This window comes from Oncorhynchus keta, chromosome 35, assembly GCF_023373465.1.
Source record: "Oncorhynchus keta strain PuntledgeMale-10-30-2019 chromosome 35, Oket_V2, whole genome shotgun sequence".
In the NCBI taxonomy this organism is placed as follows: Eukaryota; Metazoa; Chordata; class Actinopteri; order Salmoniformes; family Salmonidae; genus Oncorhynchus; species Oncorhynchus keta.
The window spans coordinates 22188353-22209668 of record NC_068455.1 but is presented as its reverse complement, the minus strand read 5'-3'; positions in this window follow the sequence as shown (position 1 = coordinate 22209668).

The following is a 21316-nucleotide window of genomic DNA, read 5'->3' as shown; positions in this document are numbered from 1 at the left end:
ATTTAAAAGCCTGTTTTTATATAATTGGTGGACACCCTCTGGTAGACCGGTAACCTTTTTAGAATGGATACGTGACGCATGATGCTCCAGTCATAGTGCCCTTGGAAAATGTTCGGCCCCTTGACTTTTTTCACACTTTGTTACATTACAGCCTTATTCTAAAATGGATAGATTTAATCAGCATTCTATCTATACACAATACCCTATGATAAAGCAAAAACGGGTTATGAATTTTTGCAAAAAATATTAACTTTATAATTTTTCAACAAGGAACACAGACTGAGACCAAGGTCTCTTACAGCTGGTCCCTGCGTATACATGTTTACGCATACAATGATTAAGAAACTACATAAGACAAACAACGATCACAGATAATACAGCAATAGATTACATTTACATGGGTTATTGCCTTTACAGCACAAGAACTTGCATTACTACAAAAATAAAAATCCATTAAATATTTAAAATGGACAAGTCTTAAGTTTAGTGGCATGGTCTACAGTGTCACAAGCTTTCAATAAGTCTATGAACAAGGCAGCACAGTACTTTCTATTATCTCGGGCATTAGTAATATTTACAACACGTACAGTGGCCATAGTAGTACTGAAGCCAGATTGATTATTAGAAAGTGTTAACAGTTAAATATTGTAGTTGCTTTTTCACCAATTACTAGAATTTTGGCCAAACAGGAGAGCTTAGGTGGGCTAATAATTATCCAATTTATTACCATCACCTTGAGTGGTAAAACAAAAGCTGATTTCCAAGATTTGGGTGTCTTTCTTACGACAAATGTTTGATTTTAAGATATGCGTCAAATTATTCAAACCCTTTGCTATGAGACTCGAAATTGAGCACGGTTGCATCCTGTTTTCATCGATTTATCCTTGACCTTTCTTCAACTTGATTGGAGTCCACCTGTGGTAAATTCAAGTGATTGGACATGGTTTGGAAAAGTTCGCACACACCTGTCTATTTAAGACGCACAATTGACTGTGCATGCCACGAGGTCAAAGGAGTTGTCCGTAGAGCTCCAAGACAGGATTGTGTCCAGGCACAGGCATGGCAAAGGGTACCAAAAAATTCCTGCAGTTTGGTTTCAATTCTCAAATGGAAGAAGTTTCGAACCACCAAGACTCTTCCTTGAGCAGGCTGCCTGGCAAAACTGAGCAATTGGGGGAGAAGGCCCTTAGTCAGGGAGTTGACCAAGAAACCTGATGATCACTCTGACAGAGCTCATCTGTGGAGATGGGAGAAACTTCCAGAAGGACAACAGTCTGCAGCATTCTACCAATTAGGCCTTTATGGTAGAGTGGCCAGACGAAAGCCACTCCTCAGTAACAGGCACATGACAGCCCGCTTGGACTTTGCCAAAAGGCACCTGAAGACTCTCAGACCACGAGAAACCAGATTGAACTCTGTCCTGAATGCCAAGTGTCACGTTTGGAGGAAACCTGGCACCATCCTTACGGTGAAGCATTGTGGTGGCAGCATCATGCTGTGGGGATGTTTTTTAGCAGCAGGGACTGGGAGATTAGTCAGGGTTGAGGTGAAGATGAACAGAGCAAAGACCAGAGCAAAGATCCTTGCTGAAAACCTGGAGCAGGTTGGGGGGCAAAAATCCTAAGCACACATACAAGACACACACAGGAGTGGCTTCCGGACAAGTCTCTGAATGTCTTTGAGTGGCCCAGCCAGAGCCTGGACTTGAAACCGATCGAACATCTGGGGAGAGACCTGAAAATAGCTGTGCAGCGACGATCCCATCCAACCTGAGAGAGCTTGATATGGTCTGCAGAGAAGAATGGGAGAAACTCCCCAGATACAGGTGTGCCAAGCTTGCCGCGTCATACCCAAGAAGACTCTAGGCTGAAATCGCTGACAAAGGTGCTTCAATGAAGTACTGAGTAAAGGGTCTGAATACTTATGTAGATGTAATATTTCAGTTGTATTTTTAATACTTTTGCAAAAATGTGTAAACAGTTTTTGCTTTGTCATTATGGGGTATTGTGTGTAGATTACATTTTTAGAATTAGGCTTTTACCTAACAAAATGTGGAAAAAGTCCAGGGGTCTGGATACATTCCGAAGGCACTGTACATTCAACCTGTAATATGTCATTCACTGCCATACTGCCCAGCCCTTATATACTGCGTCCTGCAAAATTACTTGATTAAAGGTAGTCCGGTTTTGAACATGCTGCAGGCAAAGAGTCATGTTGTTGCAAATGGTAATGCAAATTATATTATTCTGCTCAAGTGACTTGGAACGAGTCCGATACTAAATATACAGGTGATGCACAATGAAGCTCATGATAACAGGACCGTTTGACAGTGACTAGATGAAAAAGTAATGAACCTGTTCTGCTGATCACATTGGACACAAAAGGTTTCACAGTCTCTCTCCAATGTCAAATTCAAGAATGCAAAGACGGGTGTTTTGGATGTTTTATGCCAGGGGTACTCAACTCTTACACTACGAGGTCCGGAGCCTGCTGGTTTTCTGTTCTACCTGATTATTAATTGCACACCTAGTGTCACGGGACAATAAAAAAATGCAGTGGAACTGGCTTCGAGGTCCAGAATTGAGTTTGAGGGTTCTATGCAGTCCTTCGGAACTAGAAGCACAAGCATTTCGCTACACTCGCATTAACATCTGCTAACCATGTGTATGTGACCAATTAAATTTGATTTGATGAATTATACCAGAGGTGCAGTAGCTGTAATGTCCACTTGGTGACAGTAGTGCCCCAGGGGTATAAAACCCAAAGCCCCATCTGCGTTTTCCTTGCTCACTAAGCACTCATGGACAAACAATATTATTGCTAGAATCACTAGGCTAGACTGTATAACCAACTGCAACATCGTTCATTATATTTAATAGTATAGAAAATAAATAGACTTTTGATTTGGGGTCAGTGCAAGGATACCGATGGTTTACTGGGCCTACTAATGGAGAGTGAGGTCTCAGGGTTGGGTAGGTTACTTTCTAAATGTAATCTGTTACTAGTTACCTGTCCAAAATTGTAATCAGTAAGAACTTTTGGATTACCCAAACTCATTAACGTAATCTGATTACATTCTGTTTACTTTTGGATAACTTTCCCTTTAAAAGGCATTAGGGAAGAGAACAATGTATGTTACCAATTGAACGACATCTATTGCAGGAGTTGTCAGTGTTCAAGTTTACACGGTCATATATGGATGTTAAATTTTACTTTATGTCGGCTTCTTCTAACCCAACGCTTTCTACTACATATAATACGATTAAATTATATCTTTACATTAAAAACAAAAGTCTTTCAGAATTCCAATAAATGTTATACCCCTTGAACTTCAAGAACAGGTCTTGGAAATATGGAAGTACAGTGGGGCAAAAAAGTATTTAGTCAGCCACCAATTGTGCAAGTTCTCCCACTTAAAAAAATGAGAGAGGCCTGTAATTTTCATCATATGTACACTTCAACTATGACAGACAAAACGAGGGAAAAAAATCCAGAAAATCACATTGTAGTATTTTTAATGAATTTATTTGCAAATTATGGTGGAAAATAAGTATTTGGTCAATAACAAAAGTTGATCTCAATACATTGTTATATACCCTTTGTTGGCAATGACAGAGGTCAAACGTTTTCTGCATGTCTTCACAAGGTTTTCACACACTGTTGCTGGTATTTTGGCCCATTCTTCCATGCAGATCTCCTCTAGAGCAGTGATGTTTTGGGGCTGTTGCTGGGTAACACGGACTTTCAACTCCCTCCAAAGATTTTCTATGGGGTTGAGATCTGGAGACTGGCTAGGCCACCCCAGGACCTTGAAATGCTTCTTACGAAGTCACTCCTTCGTTGCCCGGGCGGTGTGTTTGGGATCATTGTCATGCTGAAAGACCCAGCCACGTTTCATCTTCAATGCCTTGCTGGTGGAAGGAGGTTTTCAATCAAAATCTCACGATACATGGCCCCATTCATTCTTTCCCTTACATTGATCAGTCATCCTGGTCCTTTTGCAGAAAAACAGCCCCAAAGCATGATGTTTCCACCCCATGCTTCACAGTAGGTATGGTGTTCTTTGGATACAACTCAGCATTCTTTGTCCTCCAAACACGACGAGTTGAGTTTTTACCAAAAAGTTCTATTTTGGTTTCATCTGACCATATGACATTCTCCCAATCTTCTTCTGGATCATCCAAATGCTCTCTAGCAAACTTCAGACGGGCCTGGACATGTACCGGCTTAAGCAGGGGGACACGTCTGGCACAGCAGGATTTGAGTCTCTGGCGGCGTAGTGTGTTACTGATGGTAGGCTTTGTTACTTTGGTCCCAGCTCTCTGCAGGTCATTCAATAGGTCCCCCCGTGTGGTTCTGGGATTTTTGCTCACCGTTCTTGTGATCATTTTGACCCCACGGGGTGAGATCTTGCATGGAGACCCAGATCGAGGGAGATTATCAGTGGTCTTGTATGTCTTCCATTTCCTAATAATTGCTCCCACAGTTGATTTCTTCAAACCAAGCTGCTTACCTATTGCAGATTCAGTCTTCCCAGCCTGGTGCAGGTCTACAATTTAGTTTCTGGTGTCCTTTGACAGCTCTTTGGTCTTGGCCAAAGTGGAGTTTGGAGTGTGACTGTTTGAGGTTGTGGACAGGTGTCTTTTATACTGATAACAAGTTCAAGCAGGTGCCATTAATACAGGTAACGAGTGGAGGACAGAGGAGCCTCTTAAAGAAGTTACAGGTCTGTGCGAGCCAGAAATCTTGCTTGTTTGTAGGTGAACAAATACTTATTTTCCACCATAATTTGCAAATAAATTAGTTAATAATCCTACAATGTGATTTTCTGGATTTTTTTCCTTCTCATTTTGTCTGTCATAGTTGAAGTGTACCTATGATGAAAATTACAGGCCTCTCTCATCTTTTTAAGTGGGAGAACTTGCACAATTGGTGGCTGACTAAATACTTTTTTGCCCCACTGTGTATATATATATGTATATATATATACAGTGGGGAGAACAAGTATTTGATACACTGCCGACTTTGCTGGTTTTCCTACTTACAAAGCATGTAGAGGTCTGTCATTTTTATCATAGGTAGACTTCAACTGTGAGAGACAGAATCTAAAACAAGAATACAGAAAATCACATTGTATGATTCTTAAGTAATTAATTAGCATTTTATTGAATGACAAGTATTTGATACATCAGAAAAGCATAGCTTAATATTTGGTAAAGAAACCTTTGTTTGCAATTACAGAGATCATACGTTTCCTGTTGTTCTTGACCAGGTTTGCACACACTGCAGCAGGGATTTTGGTCCACTCCTCCATACAGAGCTTCTCCAAATCCTTCAGGTTTCGGGGCTGTCGCTGGGCAATACGGACTTTGAGCTCCCTCAAAAGATTTTATTTTGGGTTCAGGTCTGGAGACTGGCTAGGCCACTCCAGGACCTTGAGATGCTTCTTACGGAACCACTCCTTAGTTGCCCTGGCTGTGTGTTTCGGGTCGTTGTCATGTTGGAAGACCCAGCCACGACCCATCTTCAATGCTCTTACTGAGGGAAGGAGGTTGTTGGCCAAGATCTCGCGATACATGGCCCCATCCATCCTCCCCTCAATACGGTGCAGTCGTCCTGTCCCCTTTGCAGAAAACCATCCCCAAAGAATGATGTTTCCACCTCCATGCTCCACGGTTGGGATGGTGTTCTTGGGGTTGTACTCATCCTCCTTCTTCCTCCAAACACAGCGAGTGGAGTTTAGACCGAAAAGCTCTATTTTTGTCTCATCAGACCACATGACCTTCTCCCATTCCTCCTCTGGATCATCCAGATGGTCATTGGCAAACGTCAGACGGGCCTGGACATGCGCTGGCTTGTGCAGGGGGACCTTGCGTGCTCTGCAGGATTTGAATCCATGACGGCGTAGTGTGTTACTAATGGTTTTCTTGGAGACTGTGGTCCCAGCTCTCTTCAGGTCATTGACCAGGTCCTGCCGTGTATTTCTGGGCTGATCCCTCACCTTCCTCATGATCATTGATGCCGCACGAGGTGAGATCTTGCATGGAGCCCCAGACCGAGGGTGATTGACTGTCATCTTGAACTTCTTCTATTTTCTAATAATTGCGCCAACAGTTGTTGCCTTCTCACCAAGCTGCTTGCCTATTGTCCTGTAGCCCATCCCAGCCTTGTGCAGGTCTCCAATTTTATTCATGATGTCCTTACACAGCTGTCTGGTCTTGGCCATTGTGGAGAGGTTGGAGTCTGTTTGATTGAGTGTGTGGACAGCTGTCTTTTATACAAGTAACGAGTTCAAACAGGTGCAGTTAATACAGGTAATGAGGAGAACAGGAGGGCTTCTTAAAGAAAAACTAACAGGTCTGTGAGAGCCGGAATTCTTACTGGTTGGTAGGTGATCAAATATTTATGTCATGCAATAAAATGCGAATGAATTACTTAAAAATCATACAATGTGATTTCCTGGATTTTTGTTTTAGATTCCGTCTCTCACAGTTGAAGTGTACCTATGATAAAAATTACAGACCTCTACAAGTCGGTTAGGACATCTACTTTGTGCATGACACAATTAATTTTTCCAACAATTGTTTACAGACAGATTATTTCACTTATAATTCACTGTATCACAATTCCAGTGGGTCAGAAGTTTACATTCACTAAGTCGACTGTGCCTTTAAACAGCTAGGAAATTTCAAGAAAATGATGTCATGGCGTTAGAAGCTTCTGATAGGCTAATTGACATCATCTGAGTCAATTGCAGGTGTACCTGTGGATGTATTTCAAGGCCTAACTTCAAACCCAGTGCCTCTTTGCTTGACATCATGGAAAAATCAAAAGAAATCAGCCAAGACTTCAGAAAAAAAATTGTAGACCTCCACAAGTCTAGTTCATCCCTGGGAGCAATTTCCAAAAGCCTGAAGCTGAAGGTACCACATTCATCTGTACAAACAATAGTATGCAAGTATAAACACCATGGGACCATGCAGCCGTCATACTGCTCAGGAAGGAGACGCGTTCTGTCTCCTAGAGATGAGCGTACTTTGGTGCGAAAAGTGCAAATCAATCCCAGAACAACAGCAAAGGACCTTGTGAAGATGCTGGAGGAAACTGGTACAACTGGTATCCACAGTAAATCGAGTCCTATACCGCTCAGCAAAGAAGAAGCCACTACTCCAAAACCACCATAAAAAAGCCAGACTACGGTTTGCAGCTGCACATGGGGACAAAGATCATACTTTTTGGAGAAATGTCCTCTGGTCTGAGAACAAAATAGAACTGTTTGGCCATAATGACCAGTATTATGTTTGTAGGATAAAGGGGGAGGCTTGCGAGGCAAAGAACAACATCTAATCCGTGAAGCATGGGGATGGCAGCGTCATGTTGTGGGGGTGCTTTGCTGCAGGAGGGACTGGTGCACTTTACACAATAGATCACATCATGAGGCAGGAAAATTATGTGGATATATTGAAGCAACATCAACACATCAGTCAGGAAGTTAAAGTTTGGTCGCAAATGGGTCTTCCAAATGGACAATGACCCCAAGCATACTTCCAAAGGTGTGGCAAAATGTCTTAAGGACAACAAAGTCAAGGTAGTGGAATGGCCATCACAAAGCCCTGACCTTAATCCTACAGAACATGTGTGTGCAGAACTGAAAAGTGTGTGTGAGCAAGGAGGCCTACAAACCTCATTCAGTTACACCAGCTCTGTCAGGACGAATAGGGGGAAGCTGTGGAAGGCTACCCGAAAAGTTTGACCCAAGTTAAACAATTTACAGGCAATGCTACCAAATACTAATTGAGTGTATGTAAACTTCTGACTTCTGACAGGGAATATTTACTAGGTTTAAAAGTCAGGAATTGTGAAAAACTGAGTTTACATGTATTTGGCTAAGGTGTATGTAAACTTCTGACTTCAACTGTATATTGATATATATATCATACACATACCCACATATATATATATATATATACATACATAATACACACACTTTAATAAAAATATATACCTTCCTTTTGTATTCCCTGCAAACCCAATCACCCATCTCCCAGTTGGAGGAAACTAATAAACACCACTTAGGCTTCTACTTCCAGCTTATACATACTATACACATTTTACAGACACAATCTATTTTACAATAGTTATATTTAGTTTGTTTTTAGTCCTGGCCTTCCTCTATTTCTGATGTCCACCCAGTTTGATTTCTATTTGGTATATACACTGCTCAAAAAAATAAAGGGAACACTTAAACAACACAATGTAACTCCAAGTCAATCACACTTCTGTGAAATCAAACTGTCCACTTAGGAAGCAACACTGATTGAAAATACATTTCATATGCTGTTGTGCAAATGGAATAGACAACAGGTGGAAATTATAGGCAATTAGCAAGACACCCCCAATAAAGGAGTGGTTCTGCAGGTGGTGACCACAGACCACTTCTCAGTTCCTATGCTTCCTGGCTGATGTTTTGGTCACTTTTTAATGCTGGCGGTGCTTTCACTCTAGTGGTAGCATGAGACGGAGTCTACAACCCACACAAGTGGCTCAGGTAGTGCAGCTCATCCAGGATGGCACATCAATGCGAGCTGTGGCAAGAAGGTTTGCGGTGTCTGTCAGCGTAGTGTCCAGAGCATGGAGGCGCTACCAGGAGACAGGCCAGTACATCAGGAGACGTGGAGGAGGCCGTAGGAGGCAACAACCCAGCAGCAGGCCCGCTACCTCTGCCTTTGTGCAAGGAGGAGCAGGAGCAGCACTGCCAGAGCCCTGCAAAATTACCTCCAGCAGGCCACAAATGTGCATGTGTCTGCTCAAACGGTCAGAAACAGACTCCATGAGGGTGGTATGAGGCATTTGCCAGAAAACACCAAGATTGGCCACTAGCGCCCTGTACTCTTCACAGATGAAAGCAGGTTCACACTGAGCACACGTGACAGATGTGACAGAGTCGTGGAGAACGTTCGGCTTCCTGCAACATCCTTCAGCATGACCGGTTTGGCGGTGGGTCAGTCATGGTGTGGGGTGGCATTTCTTTGGGGGGCCGCAGAGCCCTCCATGTGCTCGCCAGAGGTAGCCTGACTGCCATTGGGTACCGAGATGAGATCCTCAGACCCCTTGTGAGACCATATGCTGGTGCAGTTGGCCCTGAGTTCCTCCTAATGCAAGACAATGCTCGACCTCATGTGGCTGGAGTGTGTCAGCAGTTCCTGCAAGAGGAAGGCATTGATGCTATGGTCTGGCCCGCCCGTTCCCCAGACCTGAATCCAATTGAGCACATCTGGGACATCATGTCTCGCTCCATCCACCAACGGCACGTTGCACCACAGACTGTCCAGGAGTTGGCGGATGCTTTAGTCCAGGTCTGGGAGGAGATCCCTCAGGAGACCATCCGCCACCTCATCACGAGCATGCCCAGGCATTGTAGGGAGGTCATACAGGCACGTGGAGGCCACACACACACACCTAATTTTGACTTGTTTTAAGGATATAAATTATCTATGAAATTATATCATAGTTGGATCAGGCTGTTGTGTGGTTTTCCACTTTAATTTTGAGTGTGACTCCAAATCCAGACCTCCATGGGTTGATACATTTGAATTCCATTGATAATTTTTGTGTGATTTTGTTGTCAGCTCATTCAACTATGTAAATAAAAAAAAGTATTTAATAAGAATATTTCATTCATTCAGATCTAGGATGTGTTATTTTAGTGTTCCCTTTATTTTTTTGAGCAGTGTAGTTTGGTGAATCATGAGTGACTCCATCATTTGTAAGAAGTTTCAATACATTCTTTGGGGTAGCATTTCCATATTGAAGATTAAAAAATCATTTGGTGCATTATTCCCCATATTCCATCCAGTTCGCTTTATTTTTACTTGAATAAGTTCCTCCATTTATTTTTGCTTTTCCTCTAACTTACTCTGAGCCTCTATGGTACAGTTTTTATTGCTATCTATCTGTACTGTTAGTCCTTGAATATCCTTTGTTAATATGGACTCTTTTGACCTAAATTGCTTTTGTTTTATAGACGAGTACTGAATTGCATGGCCTTTAAAGGTACATTTAAAAGTGTCCCATACAATAAGGGGATCTGTTGTACCTATGTTATGTTGGAAAAGTCAGTTATAAATTATTCTGTCCTAGTTAAAAACAAGTTATCATCCAGTAGGCTTTGATTACATTTCCAATATCCTCGCCCACGTGGAAATTCTTTAAGAGTAATATATATGCCAATTATGTGATGGTCCAACTGCTTTCTGTCCCCTATCAACACTTTTTAAACTTTTGGTGCCAGAGAGAATGACATAAGTAAGTAATCAAGACGACGAGCTTGATTAAGCCTCCTCCATGTATATCACACTAGGTCAGGGTATTTAAGCCTCCATATATCCACTAATTCCAATATATCCATGACATTTATTTCCTCTACGGTCCATAGAGGTATTTAAAACCATATTATAATCTCCCAACATAATAATAGAGTATTGTGTTGCTTGTAGAGTTGATAAATTATTATTTGGACCATATAGGTTAATAAGCCATGTCTGTTTATGGTCCAATAACATATTTAAAATCATCCGTCTACCTTGAAGATCTGTTTGGACAATTTGCACATTTGGATCAAAATTACTGTTAATTAATATCATCACCCCTTTTGAATTTCTTTATTAATGGGAGAAATATTCCCTATTCCTTCTCTTTTAGCCAGGTAAATACTTATAGTATTTTCTTATTATCTGCTATTACAATTATAACTGGCTATAATTATATCACCAATTACCATATTGAGACACACGTTTCAATTCTATTTATCAACAAGACTCTTACAATAACTGTCTTCTAGCTTTCATTTTAATGAGAGGCCTGCATTCCTTTAAATGTTTTAAAACCTTTATAGTATTCCTAGGCTACTGCTATGCATTATGGAGTGGGGTAGTGAGAGGTTAAACAAAGGAATGTGGCTGCATGATGTTTTTTGTTCCTCCATGGTTCGCTCCGATATGAGTCAATGATCCATGCAGCAACTCATTTGCATATCACCCTGCAATCTGCTTTCACTTTGTCACAGTACAGTGTGTGCGTGTGTGTGTAAGTCCGAGTCCTCTGTGGTCCAACCGGGGTGTATATGGGACGGAAAGTGAGTAGTCAGCTGTTCTTTCTCTCGGCTCATTAGCGTCCTGCGTCTCGGATGAGCCCGGACGAGGAAGCCCTTCTATTGATCCTCATCCTCCCTCTCTCCCTCCACCTAACGGCCCACCAACTGACCCACAGGAGGAAAGCTGCTGTATAAACATTACCAGACTTGGGTTCAAATACTTGATATTTTTTCAAATACTTTATCTAAGCTTGATTGAGCTTGCCTGGCACAATGGAACCAATATAATAGTCCAATAACTGCACCCCGCCACTCCAGGCAGGCTAGAGCAAACGCTCAAAGTATTTGAAAGATTTGAAATAGTAGTTGAACCCAGGTCTGAATGGTACAGGAGTAGAGTAGTCTAAGGAACGGGTTTGTTCTGGGAGTGCTGCCCACTGGAGGAGATGGGTGTTGCGGAAGAGGGGCAGAGAAATGCTGTGTGAGGGAGGAACAGGAGTGGGTTACGGATAGTTCTTGGAGGGCTGCCCATCGGTGCGGAGAGGTGCTAGGGCCAGGGAGGGAGGGACAGTGATATTTTTTGTTCCAAGCAACTGCAAGTTATTGGATGTGCGTACACTGCGTTTGAAACTAGAGGCAGTGAGTGACAGGAGAAGCCTGTTACCATCAACTTATGCCAAGTATGTATACATTCCACCACATTAGATACAATATATGTTAGACATACTCTTTTGATGACTTACTTTATTACATTTACATTTAAGTCATTTAGCAGACGCTCTTATCCAGAGCGACTTACAAATTGGTGCATTCACCTTATGACATCCAGTGGAACAGCCACTTTACAATAGTGCATCTAAATCTTTTAGGGGGTGAGAAGGATTACTTTATCCTATCCTAGGTATTCCTTAAAGAGGTGGGGTTTCAGGTGTCTCCGGAAGGTGGTGATTGACTCCGCTGTCCTGGCGTCGTGAGGGAGTGTGTTCCACCATTGGGGAGCCAGAGCAGCGAACAGTTTTGACTGGGCTGAGTGGGAACTGTACTTCCTCAGTGGTAGGGAGGCGAGCAGGCCAGAGGTGGATGAACGCAGTGCCCTTGTTTGGGTGTAGGGCCTGATCAGAGCCTGGAGGTACTGAGGTGCCGTTCCCCTCACAGCTCCGTAGGCAAGCACCATGGTCTTGTAGCGGATGCGAGCTTCAACTGGAAGCCAGTGGAGAGAGCGGAGGAGCGGGGTGACGTGAGAGAACTTGGAAAGGTTGAACACCAGACGGGCTGCGGCGTTCTGGATGAGTTGTAGGGGTTTAATGGCACAGGCAGGGAGCCCAGCCAACAGCGAGTTGCAGTAATCCAGACGGGAGATGACAAGTGCCTGGATTAGGACCTGCGCCGCTTCCTGTGTGAGGCAGGGTCGTACTCTGCGGATGTTGTAGAGCATGAACCTACAGGAACGGGCCACCGCCTTGATGTTAGTTGAGAACGACAGGGTGTTGTCCAGGATCACGCCAAGGTTCTTAGCGCTCTGGGAGGAGGACACAATGGAGTTGTCAACCGTGATGGCGAGATCATGGAACGGGCAGTCCTTCCCCGGGAGGAAGAGCAGCTCCGTCTTGCCGAGGTTCAGCTTGAGGTGGTGATCCGTCATCCACACTGATATGTCTGCCAGACATGCAGAGATGCGATTCACCACCTGGTCATCAGAAGGAGGAAAGGAGAAGATTAATTGTGTGTCGTCTGCATAGCAATGATAGGAGAGACCATGTGAGGTTATGACAGAGCCAAGTGACTTGGTGTATAGCGAGAATAGGAGAGGGCCTAGAACAGAGCCCTGGGGGACACCAGTGGTGAGAGCGCGTGGTGAGGAGACAGATTCTCGCCACGCCATCTGGTAGGAGCGACCTGTCAGGTAGGACGCAATCCAAGCGTGGGCCGCGCCGGAGATGCCCAACTCGGAGAGGGTGGAGAGGAGGATCTGATGGTTCACAGTATCGAAGGCAGCCGATAGGTCTAGAAGGATGAGAGCAGAGGAGAGAGAGTTAGCTTTAGCGGTGCGGAGCGCCTCCGTGATACAGAGAAGAGCAGTCTCAGTTGAATGACTAGTCTTGAAACCTGACTGATTTGGATCAAGAAGGTCATTCTGAGAGAGATAGCGGGAGAGCTGGCCAAGGACGGCACGTTCAAGAGTTTTGGAGAGAAAAGAAAGAAGGGATACTGGTCTGTAGTTGTTGACATCGGAGGGATCGAGTGTAGGTTTTTTCAGAAGGGGTGCAACTCTCGCTCTCTTGAAGACGGAAGGGACGTAGCCAGCGGTCAGGGATGAGTTGATGAGCGAGGTGAGGTAAGGGAGAAGGTCTCCGGAAATGGTCTGGAGAAGAGAGGAGGGGATAGGGTCGAGCGGGCAGGTTGTTGGGCGGCCGGCCGTCACAAGACGCGAGATTTCATCTGGAGAGAGAGGGGAGAAAGAGGTCAGAGCACCGGGTAGGGCAGTGTGAGCAGAACCAGCGGTGTCGTTTGACTTAGCAAACGAGGATCGGATGTCGTCGACCTTCTTTTCAAAATGGTTGACGAAGTCATCTGCAGAGAGGGAGGAGGGGGGGGAGGGGGAGGAGGATTCAGGAGGGAGGAGAAGGTGGCAAAGAGCTTCCTAGGGTTAGAGGCAGATGCTTGGAATTTAGAGTGGTAGAAAGTGGCTTTAGCAGCAGAGACAGAGGAGGAAAATGTAGAGAGGAGGGAGCGAAAGGATGCCAGGTCCGCAGGGAGGCGAGTTTTCCTCCATTTCCGCTCGGCTGCCCGAAGCCCTGTTCTGTTCTGTTTATGTATTTGGTTCCCGGCCTTCCTACAAAATCAAGTACTTGCCAAAATGTTCAGGTGACTGTGTGAAAGATGTTAGCTAATGACTGTATGCTGCGTATTGGAAAAACTATGTCAACAGTAATTTCAGAGGTTAATAATAAGTTATGATACTTCTCTTCTTGGCCCTTTGTCATATGCAGAGGAACGTAATTATGTAATCCTCCTGACTTGCATGTAGGTGTACTTTTCGCTGCAGTACTTTCTCAGTGGTCAGCGGTTTGCTGTTCTAGGGAGAGTAGTCCGATTTTCAGATCAATAGTGAGATTCTTCCCTTCAAGCTTCAAAGCCAGGGGGGTTGAGCTGGGCTTAATGAGACAACAGGGCCCTTTAGAAGGTGCTGCGTGTCCCTTAAAGCCACCCCGAAGAAGCTGGAACACACTAGATATGCTGCTAGCTATACGGTACCTTTGGAAAGTATTCAGACCCCTTGACTTTTCCCACATTTTGGGAAATCCTTATTCTAAAATGGATTAAATAAATAAAATCCTCAGCAATCTACACACAATACCCCACAATGACAGTGAAAACAGGTTTTTAGAATTTTTGCAAATGCATAAAAAAAAACAGATACCTTATTTACATAAGTTTTCAGACCCATTGCTATGAGACTCAAAATTGAGCTCAGGTTCATCCTGTTTTCATTGATCATCCTTGATATGTTTTTACAACTTGATTGGAGTTTACCTGTGGTAAATTCAATTGATAACACATAGTTTGGAAAGGAACATGCCTAACTATATAAGGCCCCACAGTTGACAGTGCATGTCAGAGCAATAACCAAGCCATGAGGTCGAAGGAATTGTCCGTAGAGCTCAGAGACAGGATTGTGTCGAGGCACAGAAAAAAAAAATCACAATGGCCTTCATCATTCTTAAATGGAAGAAGTTTGGAACCACCAAGACTCTTCCTAGAGCTTGCCGCCCGACCAAACTGAGCAATCGGGGGAGAAGGGCCTTGGTTAGGGAGGTGACCAAGAACCTGATGGTCACTGACAGAGCTCTAGAGTTCTTCTGTGGAAATGGGAGAACCTTCCAGAAGGACAACCATCTCGGCAGCACTCCACAAAACAGGCTTTATGGTAGAGTGGCCAGACGGAAGCCACTCCTCAGTAAAAGGCACATGACAGCTTCCTTGGAGTTTGCCAAAAGCCACCTAAAGACTCTCAGACCATGAGAACATTCTCTGGTCTGATGAAAACAAGATTGAACTCTTTGGCCTGAATGTCAAGCATCATGTCTGGAGGAAACCTGGCACTATCCCTATGGTGAAGCATGGTGAAGGCCTCATCAAACTGTGGGGTTGTTTTTCAGCGCCAGGGACTGGGAGACTAGTCAGGATCAAGGGAAAGATGAACAGAGAAAAGTACAGAGATCCTTGATGAAAACCTGCTCCAGATCACTCATAACCTCAGACTGGGGCGAAGGTTCACCTTCCAACAGGACAACGACCCTAAGCACACAGTCAAGACAACACAGGAGTCGCTTCGGTACAAGTACTGAATGTCTTTGAGTGGCCCAGCCAGAGCCTGGACTTGAACCCGATCGAACATCTCTGGAGAGACCTGAAAATAGCGACGCTCCCCATCCAACCTGACAGAGCTTGAGAGGATCTGCAGAGAAGAATGGGAGAAACTCCCCAAATACAGGTGTGCCACTCTTGTAGTGTCATACCCAAGAAGACTCGAGGCTGTAATCACTGTCAAAGGGGCTTCAACAAAGTCCTGAGTAAAGGGTGTGAATACTTATGTAAACGTAATATTTAAGTTTTTTATTTGTAATAAATTAGCCAACATTTCTAAAGTCCTGTTTTTGTTTTGTTATTACGAGGTATTGTGTGTACAATCGTGGCCAAAAGTTTTGAGAAAGAGTCAATATTTGCAGTGTTGATCCTTCTTTTTCAAGACCTCTGTAGTCCGCCCGGGCATGCTGTCAATTAACTTCTGGGTCACATCCTAACTGATGGCAGCCCATTCTTGCATAATCAATGCTTGGAGTTTGTCAGAATTTGACCACAAGTTCTCAATAGGATTAACCTGGCCATGGACACAAAATATCAATGTTTTGTTCCCCGAGCCATTATTTATCACTTTTGGCTTATGGCAAGGTGCTCCATCATGCCGGAAAAGGCATTGTTGTCACCAAACTGTTCCTTGATGGTTGGGAGACGTTGCTCTCGGAGGAGGAGTTGGTACCATTCTTTATTCATGGCTGTGTTCTTAGGCAAAATTGTGAGTGAGCCCACTCCCTTGGCTGAAAAGCAACCCCACACATGAATGGTCTCAGGATGCTTTAATGTTGGCAAGACACAGGACTGATGGTAGCGCTCACCTTGTCTTCTCCGGACAAAAAATTTTTCCGGGTGACCCAAACAATTGGAAAGGGAATTCATCAGAGAAAGTGACTTTACCCCAGTCCTCAGCAGTGCAATCCCTGTACCTTTTGCAAAATATCGGTCTGTCCCTGATGCTTTTCCTGTAGAGAAGTGGCTTTTTTGCTGCCCTTCTTTGACACCAGGCCATCCCCCGAAAGTCTTTGCCTCACTGTGCATGCAGATGTACTCACACCTGCCTGCTGCCATTCCTGAGCAAGCTCTGTACTGGTGATGCCCCGATCCCGCAGCTGAATCAACTTTAGGAGACGGTCCTGATGTCAGCTGGTCCTTTTGTGGCAGGTCTGAAATGCAGTGGAAATGTTTTTTGGGGTTCAGTTAATTTTCATGGCAAATAGGGACTGCAATTAATTGCAATTCATCTGATCACTCTTCATAACATTCTGGAGTATATGCAAATTGCCATCATACAAACTGAGGTTGCAGACTTTGTGAAAATTAACATTTGTGTCATTCTCAAAACCTTTGGCCACAACTGTAGATTGATGAGGGGAAAAAACAATTTAATGCATTTTAGAATAAGGCTGTAACGTAACAAAATGTGGAAAAAGTCAAGGGATCTGAATACTTTCCGAATGCACTGTATATGCTGACCAGTGGGGAATTGGTGGATCCCATCACACATTCATTTTTGTTATGTTGCATATTGTGCCCTATTCCCTTTATAGCATACTCCTTTTGACCAGGGCCCATATGGTTAGGTCACACTTCAAATTAGGGCTCTGCATGAAAGGATATATCAATATCAATGTGACTTCCCTGGTTAAAAGGATAAAAACAGATTTGCACTACACGCTCCTGGAGACCTTACAGAACGATGAAGACATCACCTGCAGACAGTGCCATGGCAACAGCAGGATTGTGACTATAAAAGGCTACCATTTTCTTGACTTGTACCACCCATTATCATCCATCCTTACTATACCTAACCGGCTTCCCTTGCGTGCGGAGGCACTCAGATCAGCTCCACTTATAGCTGTTAGCGGGAAAGTGCTACAGCACCAACATGTTAGCAGAGAGAGTGTGGATGTAAGGTATGAAACACTATTATGGTCTTATGTTGCCTGTGAGTATCAAAATGTGTCCAGAAATAATGTTATTAGCCAAGCATTCCAATGAAGTGCACCCATCATATGATGCTGTATTGAAGCACTGCAGCTATCTGTGTTTAGTAAAATGGATTCCTGGGCCACATGTTTTGGCAGTGAATTTATATAACCCATTAATATTCCAAATGTGCATTTTCCCCATGCATAACTTACACCCAGCAACACGTGCACGCACGCACGCACGCACGCACGCACACACACACACACACACACACACACACACACACACTATTACCTCTCTCTTAGCATTACACATGCATACACACAGGCCTTCAATTACTCAAGAGAGGAAGAGAGACATGAATATCCTATTCCATTTGTAGTGTTGGCCAGCTGAAGTAGGTTGGCAGTACTGTCCCTTTTACACAAAGGGCAGCACCAGACAGGCAGAGTGTAGGAGTTACTCATGTTCCCATTGTCTTTCTGACAGTTCCTACTACAAAGCCTGGGCCTGACTGGTCCCCGCATGCAGCCAGCAGCCTGGATACAAACACACCTACAACCCAGTGGCTGAGCCTGTCTGGTGGGATGTAAATCAAAGCCTGTGGCTGAGCCTTGTGATCCGGGGGTACTGTAGCCTATCCTCTGCTCTGACCACTTGGGCTGAGACACCAAATCAGGAAAGTGGCAGTAGGATAGCAGAGAAAAGTGTGGATAATCTGAGCTACCATTTGATTTACAGTATCAGGGAGGGATGTTAGAATGAAAAACCCTTGTGTACTTTTGTGCTGCTACACTGCTTTTTGTCAGCTCTAGTTGGCGATATCGTTTTTGCTAGCTTTTTCATAGAACAATGTCCATTTGATGTCCATCTTGCAGTAAGACACAATGGTAAGCATTGGTATTACCATGTGTAAACATAACAGTTGTATGAATAAAGCACTGTGTTCAATGTGAAATGAGGGGACAGAGAAAGCTACAAATGCTTAACACTATCTGCATGTTTGCATTCAGTGTGCTTTGAAATATTAACAAAATGAATCCATACATTGTTATGTACAATGTGGATCTACATCATCAGCCAAAGAGTAATATCCTATAGTGAGTGATGGAGACATCTGCGTTGTGCACAGTGCTGTAGCTGGAGAGACATAAAGTGTTAAAAGATGAGCTGCCAGACCAAGTGCTGTTTTCACCTTGGAATAGAGTTTAGCAAGTCTCGTTGGGTCTGTGGGTTTTGTCACAGAGAATATCTACCAGTTGTAAATGACTGAGTTTCTTATTCCTTAACTCATTTTGGGCAAGGATTTTGTGTCGTGGCAGTGGGGGGTTGATCACTTGGGTAATCTACTGCAGGTCTACTGTGTACTGTGTCACAGCCAGTTACAGGATGAATATTAGGATAAGAACAGTCATTTTGTGCGGTTCTAATCTGAATCTTGTGACCATGTCCCTGTCTCATGTCAGGCATCCTCAGAGGGCTGCATGAAGAATCCAAATGGCAACCTATTCCCTATATAGTGCACTACTTTTGACCAGAACCCATAGGAAATAGGGTGTCAAATGGCAACCTATTCTGTGTATAGTGTATTACTTTTGACCAGAACCCATAGGAAATAGGGTGTCAAATGGCAACCTATTCTGTGTATAGTGTATTACTTTTGACCAGAGTCCATATGGAATAGGGTGCCAAATAGGGTGTCAAATGGCAACCTATTCCCTATATAGTTTATTTTTTATTTTACCTTTATTTAACTAGGCAAGTCAGTTAAGAACATATTCTTATTTTCAATGACGGCCTAGGAACAGTGGGTTAACTACCTGTTCACTGGCAGAACGACAGATAGTGCACTACTTTTGGCCAGAGGGAATAGGGTGCCATTTGGGACGTAACCATACTCCCCAGGTTACGTTATCTTAATTTGAGAGTTTTAAGGCTTTCAGGTGAAAAATATGATGCTTCTCTTCAGTGAAGCAAAATGTTTTAAATATAGAAAGGAAAGGGTTATTTTGTGAGGATTTACATTTGTGGAGGTGAGGGCTGTTGTGGAATGTTGGCCAGGGATAACGTTTTTGAGCTCAGGTCTCCTCTGAGGAATGGGAGTGTTTTCTTAACAACTATTGGTCTATTGGCAGTCTATCAGATACTTCCTGCTTATATCAGAACAGTGAGTGGCAAACAAATCCCTGTTATCTTATTGCTGCAAGGTGAGTGTTAGTTCTCCATAACTTCTCTATTGTTTTTCGTACAGTACAGCACCTCTCATGACTTTATCTGTCTAAATTGTGTTTTATGTGTGTTTTATTTCTGCCTTTTGCCTTTTGGTCTGAAAAGTAGCACAGCTGCTTGAAGAAAGTGACCATTATTTTTTGAGTCATCACCATATTTCTCTAGCTGAGACTCTAGTGTATTGACGTTAACATTTGATAAGGTGTTCTGACTGTGGCAGTTTTTCTTTTCTGAGCGCCTCCCGCCCGTGCGGCAGGTTCTGCATACGGTTTCTAATGGCGTTCTATTTTTAAACATCCGAGAGCCTCAGGTGAGTTTCATTCCTGTACCAAATAGACAGAAGCCAGCCAGCCAGCTCCTATCAAAGAGACAGATAATGCTGGTTGCCTTGGAAACCAATCCACTGTTAAGTTATACATCACACTCCACTCTAGAGATTTTTTAAGTGGTTGAAAATGGATTTTCATTGTTTTTTCTTTCTCCTTGTTTGTTCTGGGCAGGTCACTGATGATCTGTTTGTACAGTTTTGGGGATTGTGTAAATTGTTCAATTGTCCTACCCGACTAGCATCATTACTTTAGACGGTTCTGACTTAGAATATGTGGTCAACTACAAATACCTAGGTGTCTGGTTAGACTGTAAACTCTCCTTCCAGACTCACCTTAAGCATCTCCAATCCAAAATGTAATCTAGAATCGGCTTCCTATTTCAGTTTTGTGGATTTTGTAAATTGTTCAATCTAGCCCTATAAAGATTGCTGCCTGCACTCTCCCGCCCAACTAGCATCACTACTCTGGATGGTTCTGACTTAGAATATGTGGACAACTACAAATACCTAGGTGTCTGGTTAGACTGTAAACTCTCCTTCCAGACTCACCTTAAGCATCTCCAATCCAAAATGTAATCTAGAATCGGCTTCCTATTTCAGTTTTGTGGATTTTGTAAATTGTTCAATCTAGCCCTATAAAGATCGCTGCCTGCACTCTCCCGCCCAACTAGCATCACTACTCTGGATGGTTCTGACTTAGAATATGTGGACAACTACAAATACCTAGGTGTCTGGTTAGACTGTAAACTCTCCTTCCAGACTCACATTAAGCATCTCCAATCCAAAATTAAATCTAGAATCGGCCTCCTACTTCGAAACAAAGCCTCCTTCTTCGAAACAAAGCCTCCTTCAGTCATGCTGCCTAACATACCCTCGTAAAACTGACTATCTACTGATCCTCCTCATGCCTTTTTTTTCTACTGTGTTATTGACACGTTTATTGTTTACTCCATGTGTAACTCTGTGTTGTTGTCTGTTCACACTGCTATGCTTTATCTTTTGCCAGGTTGCAGTTGTAAATGAGAACTTGTTCTCAACTAGCCTACCTGGTTAAATAAAGGTGAAAAAAATATATCATTGACTTCGGCAATGTCATTTACAAAATAGCCTCCAACACTCTACTCAGCAAATTGGATGCAGTCTATCACAGTGACATCCGTCTTGCCACCAAAGCCCCATATACTACCCACTACTGCGACCTGTATGCTCTCGTTGGCTGGCCATCGCTTCATATTCGTTGCCAAACTCACTGGCTCCAGGTCATCTATATGTCTTTGCTAGGTAAAGCCCCACCTTATCTCAGTTCACTGGTCACCATCACAGAACCTACCCGTAGCACGCGCTCCAGCAGGCATATCTCACTGGTCATCCCCAAAGCC